This window comes from Camelus ferus, chromosome 9 (assembly GCF_009834535.1).
Source record: "Camelus ferus isolate YT-003-E chromosome 9, BCGSAC_Cfer_1.0, whole genome shotgun sequence".
NCBI classification, from domain to species: domain Eukaryota; kingdom Metazoa; phylum Chordata; class Mammalia; order Artiodactyla; family Camelidae; genus Camelus; species Camelus ferus.
In genome coordinates this window covers 57023683-57039742 of record NC_045704.1, presented here as the reverse complement: position 1 = coordinate 57039742, position 16060 = coordinate 57023683, and the positions used below count along the sequence as shown (strand labels likewise).

Below are 16060 nucleotides of genomic sequence, written 5' to 3'. Positions count from 1 at the left end.
TGTGACCCATCAAAGATCTTGATGACTCTTCCTTACTTCCTTTCTTGCTATGAGCCCTTTTCCCAAATAATGCCTCTTACTAAACTTTCTTCCCTGGCACACATCTTAGGAAAAGTTGTCTTCATCTTGGAATACACTTACTAATTTTAAAAGCCCAAAGTCTAAAGTTAATTTATTAGGTGAATTTCCGCTGTGCTTTGTGTTCCTTCTCAGAAACATCCTGAGCATCTCCAGGGACCAGTCATCTCATTTACATCATTTCTAATCTTCACGACCTGGCAGGTTGGTCTGTTTTTGCTCCCATTTTACAGACAAAGAAGCTGAGGCTTAAAGTGCTGATCCCAAGGGTGCCCTATTGGTAAGTGGAGATGCTGAGATGCAAATCCAGGTGTGATGCCTCTGAGGGTTCAGAATTTTCTATCATGCCACCCTGGTTCCTCTTTCGCTGGGGCCAGGGGTCACACTCAAGGGGAATCTGTCAGTCACCCAAGGACCTTTACTGGGGACCTATTTTGTGCTGGACACTGGGACACAAAGATGAAGAGGGCATTGTCCCTGGCCTCAAGGAGCTCCCAGTTAGGCTGAGAAAATGAGCAAGGAAACCCACAGCCCCCTCCAAGCAGGACAGGCCTGACTGAAGACAGCACAAGAAGCTGGAGAAAGGGACTCCAGAGTCCTGCCAGGATGAGGCGGGAGGCAGCCGGGCCTCGATGCCAACCTACCCAGAAACCCAGGAGGCTCCTCTAGTCTTCACGGACATTAGCAACAACCAGGTTTTCACGAATCAAGTTGGCTGGGGCTGCAAGATGGCAGTTGGATGAGGACATCCTCAGGGGCAAGACCCGGACATCCCAGGAGGCGGCGCATGGAGCCAAGGAGCTATGGGAACTTGTGGCAGTTCCCATCTCCGACCCTGGAAACTCTCCAGGGTCCTGACCAAGCCCACATGGCAGATAAAAAAATAACCACTATCCAGGGGGAGGCCTGACTCTCTTTGAAGTGGGTGAGATGTTGTCTCCCTCCTGAGGAGTTCCCTTTGGGGCTGAGCCCCAGGGACGGCGGGGAGGACTTCTGTGTGCTCACTCGCCCCATGGGAATCAAACGACTGATGCAGAGCCTCTCAGGGCCCCTGACCTCTCTCCACTTAGTCGCACCACCATATATGAACATTTCCCAGCGGCAGAAGCCAGACTGAAAGGGATGCCAAGACGCACTGGTGCTGGGTTAAGACGTGAGATGAAGTGGGAGCAGGACTGACATCACAGAGTGGCCACTCGGGCGTCATGGCAACACTTGACTGGCTTTACCCTATGCATAAGCATCCCAGGGGCAGGGCCCCCCCCACCAAAGGCATGCAACAGGACCTGCTTACATAATTCAACTAGAACAAAACCTGGGTTTGGTTTAAATCACCAATGAGCACAACTCAAACAACTCTTGGTAGTAGGGTAGGTGAATGAATTGTGGGGCATCGTGGGTGGACTATTAGACAACAGATAAAAGGAGCTATGTGACTGTCAGCACAAACAGCTCAAGTGCAATCTTGGGCTAAAAAAGCAAGTTGTAGAATATAGTGTGAACAGTAGTATTTATGCACATTTTAAAGCATATAAATAAATCATACCTTGTATAGTTTATGGATACAAGTATATGTACATACATATACATATGTGTATATATTATAAACACGTGTAGTATATGTGTAGGTACATATATGTATATGGTATATGTGTGTGCACATGTCTGTATGGTAAAACCAGGACTGAATCAGACCAAGTTCACGGTGGTGGTTGACTGCAGGGTGAGGGAAATGGAACTGGGAAGGAGAATGTAAGGGAACTCATCTTTATCTTTAATATATGGTTTATTTAAAAATCTCAAGCAAATATGGCAAAGGTTAAGCTCTGTTCACATTAGGTGGGCGGGCTGAGTTGGCATGGTAACCACAGGAGGGCATCCCCAGGGGCCAGACCTTGGTGGTGAGTGCATACCATCCTTTGGACTTGTCTTTTTAAAATTTTCTTAAATATTAATAAGTATAGCACAGGGAACTATATTCAGTTTCTTATAATAACATGTAATGGAAAAGAATCTGAAAAAAAATGTGTATATGCATGTATATGTATAACTGATCCACTTTGCTTTATACCTGAAACTAACATTATAAATCAACTGCACTCAATAAAAAACAAAATTAAAAAAAAAGAACGTACAAAAAAATTAATGAATAAAACAAAGCAAAATGCCAAAGCAAGAAAGGACAGTGAAACCACAGCTGATCCCAAGGGCATCCTCCAGGCATGTTCTCCTGAACAATGGCAACCTCATTCCAACAGACTCAGTGGGGCACCTTCACTCTGAACGTTAAAGGGACTTGCTTAGTCCACAGCCTCCAGACTGGCCCTTCCCTCCAAGGTTCCAGAGAGAATTGATAAAGCTTTGGGTGGAACTTTAGAGTTGGGAGAACCATAGAGTTTAGTCAAAATGTCCCATGAGAAGAAACACAAGTGAAAGGAGGCATTTCTCTGAGTGGCTTCTCCACCCTGAGACAGTCGCTGGCCTGGAGATGCCAACTTTCTTAGGTCCTGCCATCCACAGCATCACGCTGGGTGGCACTGTTGGGTCTGGAAGTGGTCTGGCCTGGCTGGGGGTCTAGGGGGTCCACACTGGGGAGGGGCCAGGTCGGGATCTGGATGGCTTCTGCCAAGTCTGGGCTCCTGGAGAACACCGAAGATTTAAGCAGAATCATAACAGTAACAGGGCCGGCATCTCAGGTGCACGGGCTGGCACGCAAGAAGAAAAGCATGGGCTGATGGACTGAGTTGTGTCTCCTGCAAATTCCTATGTCAGATGTCCCAACCCCCAGGACCTCAGACCATGACTGTATTTGGAGATAGGGTCTTTAAAGAAGTGATTAAGTTAAGATGAGATATGGGTGGGTCCTAATCCAATAGGACTGGTGTCCTTAGAGAAAAAATTGGGACACACACATGCAAGAGAGCAGAGCATGTGAGATATAGGGAGAAAACAGCCCTCTGCGTGCCAAGGAGCAAAGCCTCAGAAGAAACCAACCCTGCCGACACCTTGATCTCGAACTTCCAACCTCCAGAAGTGTGAGAAGATGAGTTTCCGTTGTTTAAATCACTCAGTCTGCGGTCCTGCAGCCCAGCAAACCACTACACGCATCAGATAATAAATGAAAAGGACTATGTTTTAAATATCCCACTGGCTGCTGTATGGAAGGAGGAAGGGGAAACAGAGAGGCCAATATGGAGGCCAAGGCTGGGATCATGGCTGGAACCTGGGCATTGGAACCAGGCACCAGCCTACTGGCCAAAAAAAAGTTTTCCAAATGAGACATACACATTGTCCACCTAGAACTTTCCAATGACAAGTACATGCTCCCACCAGGGAGGCTAGCAGGGGCTTACACAGAGGGGAGACCCACTCCATGTCTGTCATTACATTTCTCACTCCACCTCCTGATGAGCCAGAGGTTTGGGTTCTATTGCTCCCATTTTACAGATGAGAAGACTGAGGCTTCTGGAGTTTCAGGAACCTCCCAGGGTCCCACAACTGCAAGCAGAAAACCTGGGTGGGGAACTTCCAAGCCCCTTTCTTAATGCCACCATGCCCTCCCCAGGAATGGGCTTCCTTGTGGATTTCCCGTCATCACCTATGCAATGGAGAGACACCCACAAACAACCCAGTCTCCCACTATAATCCTTCCCACCCCTCTCTGCTTCCTGGGCAGACTGCCGGGCTCAGTAGAGACAGGTACTGGCCCCTGGGTCAGATAGTGACTCTGTCCAGGAGAAGGACCCTCATGGAACTGACACCTTTACATCATGGTGAGATTTCACTAAGACCCACCCAATCATCGGGCCTGGCACCCATCCAGTCTCTATCTGCCAACACACCTTTGACTCAGATACGACGTCTACGTTGATGGATGCTCTCTGCAGAGCGCTCTCCAGCCGCTGAGGTCCAGCTGCCTTCCTAACGTCCTGGAGGAGTTCACACCTCAGTCGACCCAAGCTCCCTGGAGAGAGGGGCCCACACTATTCAGCTCTGTGCTTTTGCCCCCACTTCTAAGGCTGCCAAGTGCAACAGTTTCTGGAGAAGCCCTTCTCAATTCGCTGACCCGGCCTCTGATCAACTGCATGAAACACCCACATGGACAACTGTACAATTCCACAGAAATGCTCTCTGGGAGATGTTGTCTTCCTGGCCTCAGTTGCAAAACCTAGCCCGGGAGACCACAAATAAGATAACAGGGCCAAGATCCTGGGAGAACATACCAGAGAGGTGGGGAGGGGACTAACAAAGATTTCAAGCCCCCGGCTCAATGGTGAGACCTAACCTGGAGTCAAATCCAGCACTGCCCCATCTTTCCTATGCACTTGAACTCTTGCTGTATTCCATCCCATTTTCTGAAAAACAAACTGAGCCCAGGAGACGTTACCTGGTATTAGTGAGGTTGTGAGGCTGGCTTGAAGTGGGACTCAGACTTGAAATCCAGCTTTCTGAAAGTGAGGGAAACTTTTAGGTTCAGCTCTGCGATCACCCCTCCACCCCAAGCCAAGGCTCTGTGGACACCTCAGGCATCAGCTGACCCGCGTGTTCCCATTCTAGCAAGGGGTCTCCCCCGATGGCTATCGCCCGGGTGATGCTGCCACCGAATTCAACTCTCAGGAGAGACAGAAAGAGAATGTGGTTTACGTCTGATGCGTCATCCCGCCCCAACTGCCTTTGCCTGTGTTTAAGGAAAGTCTGCCAGGAAGATGAATCTCAGGATGGAGCCCGCCAGCCGTCAGCCCCGAGGCTGTGCCAAGCTCTCTGCTTGTGCACATGCTGTTCCCACAGCTCATCGCATGACCCCAACCTGCCCTCCCCCAGCCCTGGCCCAGCAGATGATTTCCTGCTGGAGGGTTAAGACTCAACTCCAGGGTCACTGCTTAATCACGGCCCCAGATCCGTCAGCCTTGTTCACCGCTGAATCGCCAAACTCTGATCTCCTTTGGACGAGGAGACTTGTACCTTCATTCCGTAAATATTTATTGGCGCCTCCTTGGTGAACAAGAGCGACAGGTCTGCAGGTGTGATTCAGCTCCAGGAGGCTTCCAGAAAGGAGTGACCCTTCTGCTGAGTCTTCACTGATGAGCAGAGATTGATCTGCCTGCAGAGGAGGGGGCAGGTTGGGGTCAAGGAATGAGCTGTAGGATGCCATCACGATCACGAACCTATGGGTGTAACAATGTTACAGTTCGCTACACAGTGTACAGTTAATAGTGTTGCTATTACAATCATGGTGAGATGATGCTAAATGCTCCACAGATGCCTGGTTTGGAGGGATTTGGGGAAGGTTGGGATTAATAATGGGGAATGCAGTGAAAAAGGCTATTCTCCCTTCATCATATTAATTCAAAGCCCCACCTCTCTGCCTTGAGACAAAATCTGATTTTTTTTAAATCCTATTAAATATCTAATGCTCATGGGGAGAAAAAACCCTACCCTAAATTTGAAAAACACTTCAGCTCACTACATGCCTGGAACCTTGGTCACTTTTTCCCAGCTTCCTGGGGAAGTGGGTTCTGAGATGTCACAAACCAGGTCTGTGGCATGATTGTGGCCATCTGGCCAGGAACCAAATTCACACTGATGACAGTTAACTGCCTGTGGGTGTCCTAGGACCCACCAGCCTGCCTCATGTCTGCTCACACTATTCTGCCTTGCCAGCTAGACTGTGCGCTTCTTGAGGGCTGGAACCAGTGATGCCCTGGTGAATGTTTAACAACCAATGCTCAAAACCCCCAAAATAATCACCCTGATTTATAGCGTCTGCCAGTTCCCTTTGTGTAACTATTCCCACCTCGGCAATTCTAAGCCACCAATGTGGGGTCACTGAGCATGGAGTTTCTGGAAAGAGCTTCATAATACCAAACCATGATGTAGTCATTTCATCATATGCATAGAAGAGACACTAACCATCCTAAGAGGAGAGCGAATAGTTAAGTGCAGTAAAAAATTAGGATGTGGTAAGTTTTGAGTATTTATTATCTTCATTTTAAATAAGACTTATTTCACTGTAAGTTTATGTAATTTAATATGTAACAATGGCTGTGTTGAACTGGACCACGACTTCTCTGAAAACTTAACTGTTAATTCTCACAAGCTGGTATAAGCCGGTTTGAGCCAGCATGAGACAGGTCCAGCACTCCACTGGCAGGAACTGCATCTTGTTCAACTTGATATCTCGGTGCTTATTAACTGCCCAGCAAACATTGGTCATCAATAACCCAGCCAAAGCTCAATGAGGGAGGACAAAGCAGCAGATCCTCCCTGCATCTTGCATTTCATCTTCTCCACACACTGGTGGGGCCATGGTGATTATGGTCCCTATTTTACAAATGAAAAACTGAGGCTCAACACAGATGAGCAGCTTGCTCACAGTCAATGCCGACGAGTCTGCCACACTCAGACCGATCACCCATCCCCACTCTCCAAAATTTCAAGGCAGTTCTGACCTACGCCCCCATGTCAGCCAGACTCAGCCAGAGACCCTGCAGCTCACCCCAAAGGCAGGGGCACCCCGGGCTCTGCTCTTCCTCAGAAGCACAAAGGAGAACTCAAAATGTCAACGAGGAAGCCAAGGGCAGAGCAAAGGCAGACCCACAAACCACCCAGAAATTCCAGGAATGAAGTGGCGGCTGGGAGGTGGGGGGGAGGGACACCCAGCCCATCTCCGGCAGATCCCAGGGCTGAGCAGAGCCTCCAGAGAAGAGCGGCAGGGCAGGTACCAGACACCCAGGGCAGGTCCTCCCTCCTCCACTGGGTCCAGTCAGTTTTCCTTAAACTCTTCTTGACAGGATTAGGGCAGGACCATGGAAGAAACAGACAGGGTCCTTCCCTTGCCAACTGCTCTGTCCCCCAACTCCACAAGGATAGACACTGAGCTTAACAGAAATACCACCCCCATGGGTACTTTCTTTCCTCCTGTCCCCGCAGCAAAAGATACGTCCTTATGGTATACACAGGACAATAGGTCGGGATACTCAACTGAACAAACATAATATTCAAAACCCACTCGATTTTTTAAATCCTATGTTGAGAATATACACAATTCTGAACCAAAAGTAGAACACTCACTCAACAAACATTTACTTAATCTACTTTATGCAAAAAAAAAAAAAAAAAGAAAGAAAGAAACTAAAAACTAGGTTTGTTCAATGCAAGCCAAGATACTATATGAGAGAAGCCACCTTAAAGTGACTGGGTAATAAATTAATGTATTCTTAAAATACTCTGAACATAACTCTTGGGGCCCCTTTCTCCCTTGTTGAAGATGTGTGGATGTTTCCTTGGGAGCAATGCTCCCAGCAAAGCTTTAGATAAATGCCAGGAAATCTCCACCTCCAAAGGATAAGAAATCAAAGAGTCCCAGAAGGCAGTGTGGAAAAGTGTGGACATCAGTTCAACCCAGGTTTGAATCTTGACTCCAAACGTAGAGGTGGTTGCTGCCCAAAAGGTCCCACAACCTCTCAGAGTCTCCAATTCCTTGCCAGCAAAATGAAGCCTTGAATTTCTCTCAGACCTGGGAGAGGATTTGAAGATTATGAAAATAGAGGTTCTAAAGAGCCCAGAGGCAGAATCCCAGGATTGACTGGTGTTTGATGACTGTTTCTTTCCCTCCTCCTCCTGGGCGAATTCAAGCATCCCAGATCATCTCCGCTCCAGGCCACAAGGCTGGGAGCACCTGGACCAGCCTCCCACCTGAAACGCATGATTCACTGGTATTGGATGGTACCTGCGAGCATGAGTCACATCCTTGAATCAAGCTCAAAGACACATAGCTCAAGAATCTACAGCAACAGGCTATGGAATCGTCACACAGCTTTGCAAATGAAAATCCCCAGCGCAAACTGTCAGGTGGCCACAGAGTTTCTGGAATATGCAATTGAACAACTGAACCCCAGGAATGGGGGAGACATCGCAGCAAACAGACATTCAGAAGGTTGGAGGAAGACAGTCCTGGAAAATGGGGAGGTTGGGCAGAGGTAGGAGCAGAGACCACTCTGGCTGGGGTGAACTCCAGGCAGCAGGAACTGCAGGGACAAAGGCTCGGAGGTGGTCACTGTCTTGGCCAGACTGAGGACATGTGCAGAGCCAGCATGGCCAGGGAGAAATGGGTTCACAGAGGCAGAAGGGCCAGATGGCCAGGGGCCTTGAGGTCCAGGACACGAAGCCTGGATTTCACTCTAAATGCAAAGAGGGTCTGTGTGTTGGGTGCTGGGGAGATGAAGCCGATGGTGATACTGGTCTGATTTATGCTTTGAAAGCCTGACAGACCCAACACTACAGACGAAGCTCAAAGACATAACGTTGAACCAAAGAAGCCAGACTCCAGTGATCAAACATGCATGGTTCCATTTACGTAAAGTTCAAAACCAGGCAAAACCAACCTATGCCATCAGAAGTCCGGAAATGGTTACCCTTGGGGGTGGGGCTGTGGGAGGGGCCCCAGGGGATGGTCAGGTTCCCACTGAGGCTATAGTTTGCACACGTGCACTTGGAGAAAAGTCATCCCCCCCATGCACAAAGTGAGTGTGCGTTCCTTTCTAGTATGTTGAACTTTAATAAAAAGCTTAAGAAAAAAGTTAAAGTCTAAAAAGCTTTGGCCTTGTTGGAAGAATGTCTCCAGAGAAGCAGAAGAACACTACTGTGCAAGAAAAAACCCTCCAGGGTTCTCCCCAGGAGTCTCAGCAGGGAGACAAGTCTGGGGCTGGTCTCTGACAGCCCTTCAAAGTGAACTTGAAAGTTCAGATAGAGCCCTGTGTGGCCAGGGCCTCCCACTTGGGTCAGACATCTACTCTCCCAGACAGGGCCCAGTTCATCCCCCGTCTGAGAGGGCACTTTGTCCAGCAATGCCAAAGCTGAAAATATCTTCAGTCCCCATGAAGCCCAGCCTTGAAGGTTCCTGGGAATAAACAGTGTTTTTAAAGCAGCTGGTGCTTCCCCCGATGAGAACAGACTGGCTGTGTTGGGAGCCAGCTTGGGGCGGGAGGGAGAGAGGAGGCAGACAATGTACGATGTACACACAGACAGATTTTAAGTGCCATGGAGGAAACAACCCATTCATTCCAGGGGGCACCTAGGGGTTACAAACAGACATAGTTCCTAAGCTTCTGGGCACAGGGGTCACTAAACACACCCTGAAGGAAGATGCTGGAACCCTCAGGACACTTGCTCACGCCCCAGAGCAAAAGGTGCCAACAACCAAGTGTTCTTCCGGAAGAAAGGCCTAAGAACACGCCAAGACCTTGTTCTCAGGGTCCTTGACTCTGGAGAGAAGAGGTCATTTCAGCTCCTAAGCCACTCCCTCCATTCTTGCCACGTGATTTCTTTCTGGCCACACCAGGCCCTGTAAACAGAACCTTCCACCTCCATCAGCCAGCCCCTCCTACCCCATTCTGGAGCCAGGGCCCAGGGCAACTCTTCACCGCATTTCTAGGGCAGTGGGTCTCACACTGCAGCCCTCACCAGAAAGTGCTGGAGCCCTCATTAAAGCAGATTGCTGGCCCCATCCTTGTAGCTTCAGGATGTCTGGGGCAGCATTCTGACAAGTTCCCAGGTGCCACTGCTGGTCTGGGGACCCCACTTTGACAACCACTGCTTTAGATGCTGACAGCCTCTCAAATCTTCTCATGCCACAACTTAATCCAGCGTTTCCCAAATCCCAGCCCTTGGCACACCCCCTTCCCAAGCTTTGCCCACCTTCCTACTATCTATCTGCTCTAGTTCACATTCCTTATTTTTTTTAAGTTGGCTCGCTTTGCGGGGGTGTTCAAAGACATTTACTTTAGAAAGGGAACCTTCTAGCCTCATCGTGTATAGGGAACCCGATCACTTCTGCCATGAATGGAAGGCAGGAAAAAAATTAAACATGATGGAATCAGAACAGAACTGGGACCTCCCGGCTGGGTGCTGATAAGGGCCAAAGGCTTTGTTGTAGAGGGCACTCTTTCTTTGTTGTAAAGGGAGGTCACAATGGAGGGATACATTAGGGCAGAAGGCAGCCAGTAATAGAGAGGTGGGAGAACAGATCCTGGGTTGGAGGCCTTTGCTACTGGGTCAGTACACATGCTCAGTCTCCTTGGGGACCAGCAAGGATGAGCTCCCCACACTTTGGGGGACACTGATCAGTCCACAGTGATCTGTTCTCAGGGACTCTCCTGTGCCCTGCAGCCCACAGCAGGAAATCCAAATTCAGGATGGCTCACCTGACTGCCGGGCAGACTCTTGCTGCCTGAGCTTGACCCTTAGACTCTAGCCACCCCCAAACTTCTTGTCATTTTCAGAGTGCCAGGCCTCTCTGCACCTCCAGGCTTTTGAACACACATGGTCGCTCTCCTTAATGCATCCTCCCCAAAGTCCCACCCACTCACTGTCCCCTTTCCTTGCCAGACTGCACTGCCTCTGCTCTCAAAGGACTTCTAGGATCTTATCAAGTCAGTCTCAGTGGTTGCCAGCTGCATGCCAGTTCCCAGTTCTAGAGAGATCCAGGATTTTTTCCAATCCAAAAGAATTTTGGGGCAGGGTCAGTTCTGGGACCACTTGACCACAAATGAAATGGAACCTTGATTCTTTTTCCTTCTGGGATTTTACTATCCTTTACTCCCAATGGGACATGGTTCAGAAGCTTGGATTGAAAATGTGGGATTTCATAATTTGTAATATTTTTCAAGATGATGGTCCAATAATTGCATAATCCTCATTCAGACTTCCCTCCCCCCCAAATCTGTGGTTTTTGTCTAAGCTGACGCAGCATTTGAGACAATCAGAGAAGATAAATCTCCCTCAGGCTGGACCACAAGAAACTGTCTGTCCTCATAGCCTTGGGGAGAGAGGGGGTATCAGTCCATGAGTACCCACAACTGCACAACCTGGGGTACAAAGCAGGGTTCCCCCAGGGCAATGTCTCCAACAGGATTATCTGCCAGTGGCTTTCCCAGGGGAGCCTGTCAATACCTCTCTCAAAACACTCAGATGCCAGATTACCCTGCACCCACGGAAGACGGCCTTGACCCAGTCCAGAATGAGATGATCTCAGCTGATGCTTCTTCAAGAGGGAAGTCAAGAAAAGAGGACATGTGTTCCTTAATAAGGTAAAAACAGAGTTACCAAGTGACCCAGCTATTCCACTTCTAGGGGTAGACCCAAAACAACAGAAAACTGGTATTCAAACAAAGATGTGCACACAGATGTTAATAGCATGATATGCAATAACCAAAAGATGGAAATGGCCCAAACTTCCATCAACGGAAGAATGGATAAACAAAACCTTGTCTATCTATACACTTAAATAGTATTTAGTCATAAAAAGGGATGGAGCCTTGACACAGGCTACCACATTAATGAATCTTGAAAAATGCTCAGTGAGAGAAGCCAGACACAAAAAGCTACACACTGTATGATTCCATGTGTGTGAAATGTCCAGAATAAACAAATCCAGAGATAGAAAGCAGATTAGTGGTTGCCAGGGGCTGGGGAGGAGAGAATGGGGAGTGATTGCTAGTAATGCTTATGGGGTCTCCTTTCGGGATGATGAAGATGTTCTGGAATTAGGTAGTGGTGATGGTTGTACAACATTGCAAATGTATGCGGTGCCACTGAACTGTACACTTTAAAATGATAAATCTTAAGTTTATGGGTATTTTACCACAATAAACAATTTTTTTCCCAAGAAAAAAAAAAAAAGAAAAAGAGCATGGCTGGCCCCACCAGACACCATCCAGATCTGCCTGACCCTCCCTGTTCCAGAACAGAGTGTGCTCCATTTAGGACTTTATGAGGGGCTCCAGATGTCCCATCCCATGAAGGTCTGAGCCTCTATTCAGCTCAATGAACTAAAGATGAGATGACGCCTGTGTTGTACTTGCCTTTCTTGACAAGTCATCAGACCCTTTGAGTGATGCTGGGTTTGCACATCTGGGATTGATCAAAAACCAGTGAGTTTGCAAAAGAAAAATGGGGGGGGGGGAGCCTCCTAGGTCAGGAGCAAGCAGACACAGAGGCACCTCCTATACACAGTAAATTGCCCTGGTGACAGAGAAAAGAAATGTTTCAGCTCACACAAGGCCAAAGAGGTCAGCATTTGGGGGTCCTGCCTTTAAAAGCCAGTTTTCAAATGCAACCTATCAAAAAAGCAGATATCCATCAAGTCTCTGAGGCAGGAATGAAGGGTGGGGGCTTTCTGTGGCCTCACGCTCTTCTGTTGCGGCTCCAGCCCCTCCCCCATCGAGTCTGCTCTCCTTTCTAGTCCAGAGGCAGGACTGTGGGAACTAGCATTGCTCTGGGTTCCCCAGCAGGGTGCTCTGCACAGTGATACAGGTACCTGTTGGCAGAGTGGATCCCAAGCTCCCCTGTCAGCACATCCCCTCTCAAGGGCCACCCTCTAACTGGGGCTAGGGATCAGACCCCACATGGCATGAGAAATCTTGCCCAGCAGCCAGCTCTGCACTGACAGCCATGTGGCCCTGGGACCAGCATCTTCTTCTAGAATCTGGGGTGGGGCCCAGCCAGAATAGCAGCTCTCCCCGACCCTGGCTGTGTCATATCAGGGACGTGCCTTAACCACTCTGAACTTCAATTTCCTCCTTGTGAAAAACAAGGACAGTCCAGTGCCCAGCTCATAAAGAAGTCAGTGAGCTGGGTCATCCCTGTAAATCTCCGGGCATGTCTGGCCCACAGTAAAAGCCAGAGAAAACGCCAGCTGCTGGTAGGATTACAAAGTTATCATTACGATTCCTACTCTTACTTTTTAAGAGACTGTAAAAATCAAAATCACTCTCTTCATTCTCCTCCCTGGATGCATCACCAGGGACTTGGGCTAAGGCTCAACTCTGCTGACTGCTGTTTTATCTGGAGCCACTCTCACAAAATGATTCCTTGTTGAAGGTCAGATTCAGAGGTGGAGTTAGCAGTTGGGCAGAGAAATGTCTTAAAGGAGGCAGGACCCAGACATTAAGTATGTATGTAGGTGAAGTGCAGGCAGACAGACCTAGGGTAATGACATCACACCCCTCTTGGTCTATTTGGGGTAGGGGGGATGCCCTTCTTGTCCTTCACATCCTGGTCTCTCAGCTGTCAGGCTCTAAATCTCAGATGCCCTGACCACGCTGGGAAAGGCAGGCTTACCCTATTCTGCCAGGGCAAGGAGCCTAAAGTCTCAAGGTAGAAACTCACAAGCCTACCCTTGGTTGGAAGGTGAGAACTGGGCACTTGCCAGGCTCCCAGCTGCTTCTCTTGACCAGAGCCCCAACTCACCTTCTGACTAAAAGACATCCGATTTAAATTAGACTTTGAAAAGCAGGCATCAGCTAAGCCTTTCCTGGCTTGTCCACCAGTCCAGCCCTTTCAAGGGAGGCTCTTGGTCCGCACTGTACAAGGAGCTGGCTGTGGTTCACCTGGGGCAGCCAATCTCCCTAGACCCCAGGGCTGAGTTTTCAGATCCCAGAACAATAGTCCCAGCACAACTGTTCCCCCACAAGAAGTTTATGCAGATATCTACCCTGGCTGAAGACACCTAAGAACTATTCCCAAACCTGCTGGAACTCCGACATAACCCCACACCTGGATACACCTACATCCATATGGAGCTTTGGAGGCAGGCAGAATTGGGTTCCAGCTTCTTCTCTGCCTGGACAACTCACTTCAACTCTCTCTCAGTGTCTTCATCTGAAATGCAGAAAGAGGAAGACTATCTTTGCAGGTTTTTTGCAAACGAAATCATAAAGGGGCGTGGCCCTGTAAACTGCGGAGCAGAATGCTCACACCGTTAGGATCACCGCAGCCCTCCATATAAGGGTAGAACACATTCAGAATCCTGCCACATCCACACCATCAGCTTTCCATTTATTGACGCTACGCTCACTGGGGACACAGGAACGCAACACATGCTAGAGAACTGCATAAGGAAGGCAAGAGTACACAGCCTCAGGGAGCACGAGTCTGCAGTCAGACTGGCTTTGAGTCCCAGCTCCCTCGCTTCCTGCATAGGAGGTCTCAGGCAACTTGTCCTCTCTGAGCCTCAGTTTCTCCATCTATGGAAGATCATGTTGCTGAGCATGGTTCTGAGATGAAGGTGGCGCGCTCAGCTTAGTCCCTGCACACAGTACGTAAGCCCTAAGAGACGACATCTGCTCTGGTTACTTTAGCTCCTCGGAGACTGCGGGAGCGGATCGCACCTTGCAGAGAAGACTCTAAGTCACACTTACCTTCGAGGGGCTCCAACTACCAAGTCGCCGGCGTCTCCTGCGTGGAGTGGCCGCGGCGGCAGGGCAGGCACAGCGGGCACAGGGACAGGTCGCCGGACAGAGGACACCCAGACCGCCGAGGGATTCAGTGGGTCGGGGGACCCAGCGCGCCGCCTCTTGTAGACGGTCCGGAGCCCAGAAGCCTCGCCTCCGCAGATGCCGGCGGCGCTGATAGGGCCGCACCGTTGTGGCTCCGCCCCTGCCCCTCCGGCCCCGCCCTGCCCAGGCCTCCTCTACTCTGGCCCTCCCCGCCCCTCCCGGGCTCGCCACGCCCCAGAGCCCAGAGGACACCAGGAGGCGCGGGCGACTGGGGTCCGGGCAAGGGGTGTTGCCGGGAGGGCGGGATCACCCGCGTCCTAAGAACTCTTCTTGAGAAGAGGACATGCTCAGTTTCCTCATCGTGACCATAAAAGTATTGTTTACACTGAGCGCTTACCCATGCACCCGATGCGGTGCCAAGCACTTTCCACCGGGGATTTGCAAATTTACCAAATTCCATTTCTCTGCGGCTCAACTGGAAAATGGGAATAGGGAGGTGACCTCCCGAGGATTGAAGCAAATGAAATCGGGAAGGGCGTGGACTCCACCAACTACGGTGTAGAATACACACTTGCTAAATTTATCTCCATCCTCTACACGTGGATAGAAAACTTCAGTCTTGCCACCCTGACACACACACACACACACACACACACACACACACACACACACACACACACACACACACACACACACACAATTCCCAGTGTGCGGATTAAGAAAGGAAGACTTGGAGACATTACTGGATGAAGGCAGCAAAGCTGAGGTTCAGGCTAACACTTTACCGTCATTATCCCCATACATGTTCACAGGAATTCAGTGAGGTGAAAAAGATCCCACTTCACAGACTGGACAACTAAGGCTCGGAGAAGAGAATCCCCCAATTCCCATAGCAGACAGTACACGTTCATACCTTGCTTTCTACATTTTGCCCACTGGCATTTAACATCTATAACCTGTGCAGGTAAACACTTAAATCAACTTAGAGCCAGAAGAAATCACCTTTGAGAGATGTAAAGCCAAGGCCCTTGTCGGCAGGTGAAGAAACTAAGGCTACAGGAAATAAAGGACTCGCCCGTGCTCCCCACTCAGTCACATAGTGTGAACCTACTGTGTGTAGGTGGTGCTGGTGCCCCAAGGTAGAGGCCTGTCCTCACCATGTTGCTTATTCCTGCATGAAGACACTGGAATCAGCTCACTCATCATCAACCCCCTCCACACCCCCATCCAGTCACTCTACACCAGCCCTTGTGCTACACAGCAGTGAGCAGGCACAGAGAAGCCCCCCCAGGACCTCAGAGTCCGAGGCATCCGGACAGGTCAGAGCACACCGTGGGGATGGAGGTGAGGACAAAGATGGAGAGTGGATGGGGCAAAGATGAGGGAAGAACCTCAGTGATCAGCCAGGAAAGCTGGAAGCTCTTGAAAATTTTGGTGCAGCTCAAAGCAGATAGAAAGTAGTTCTCCTCTCTCTTCTTTTTTAACTTTCCTCTCATGTCTTTTCATGTCTTTTACTTCTCTTTCTTTTTTCAGTTTTTGAAGCATCGTTCTCAGCTCCACATTCATTCATCCAGTACTTTTAAAGCACCTGCTCTGTACCAAGCTCTTTTTCCAAGCACTGGGGCATTTAGTGGTGAACAAAACAGACTGTTGCAGAACAGTCCTCGGTTTGACAAAGGACAAACCCAAGGGGAGAAGAGATATGT

At 49.4% G+C, this 16060-nt stretch overlaps 1 protein-coding gene across 5 annotated transcripts in view; it reads right to left on the bottom strand.

Annotated features, from left to right (window-relative positions):
* The window catches only part of CRISPLD2 (cysteine rich secretory protein LCCL domain containing 2), a 111891-nt gene extending 97457 nt beyond the window's left edge, over nucleotides 1-14434 (bottom strand). For 3 of the 5 annotated variants that reach the window (XM_032486916.1, XM_032486919.1, XM_006190808.3), the window contains exon 1: nucleotides 14277-14434. The gene's annotated coding sequence lies outside the window, so the exon portion shown is untranslated. Of the gene's footprint in view, nucleotides 1-4465; nucleotides 4527-13646; nucleotides 13738-14276 lie in introns of all 5 variants that reach the window. The other 2 variants (XM_032486917.1, XM_032486918.1) reach the window with 2 other exon arrangements.
* Between the last annotated feature and the right edge of the window lie 1626 nt (nucleotides 14435-16060).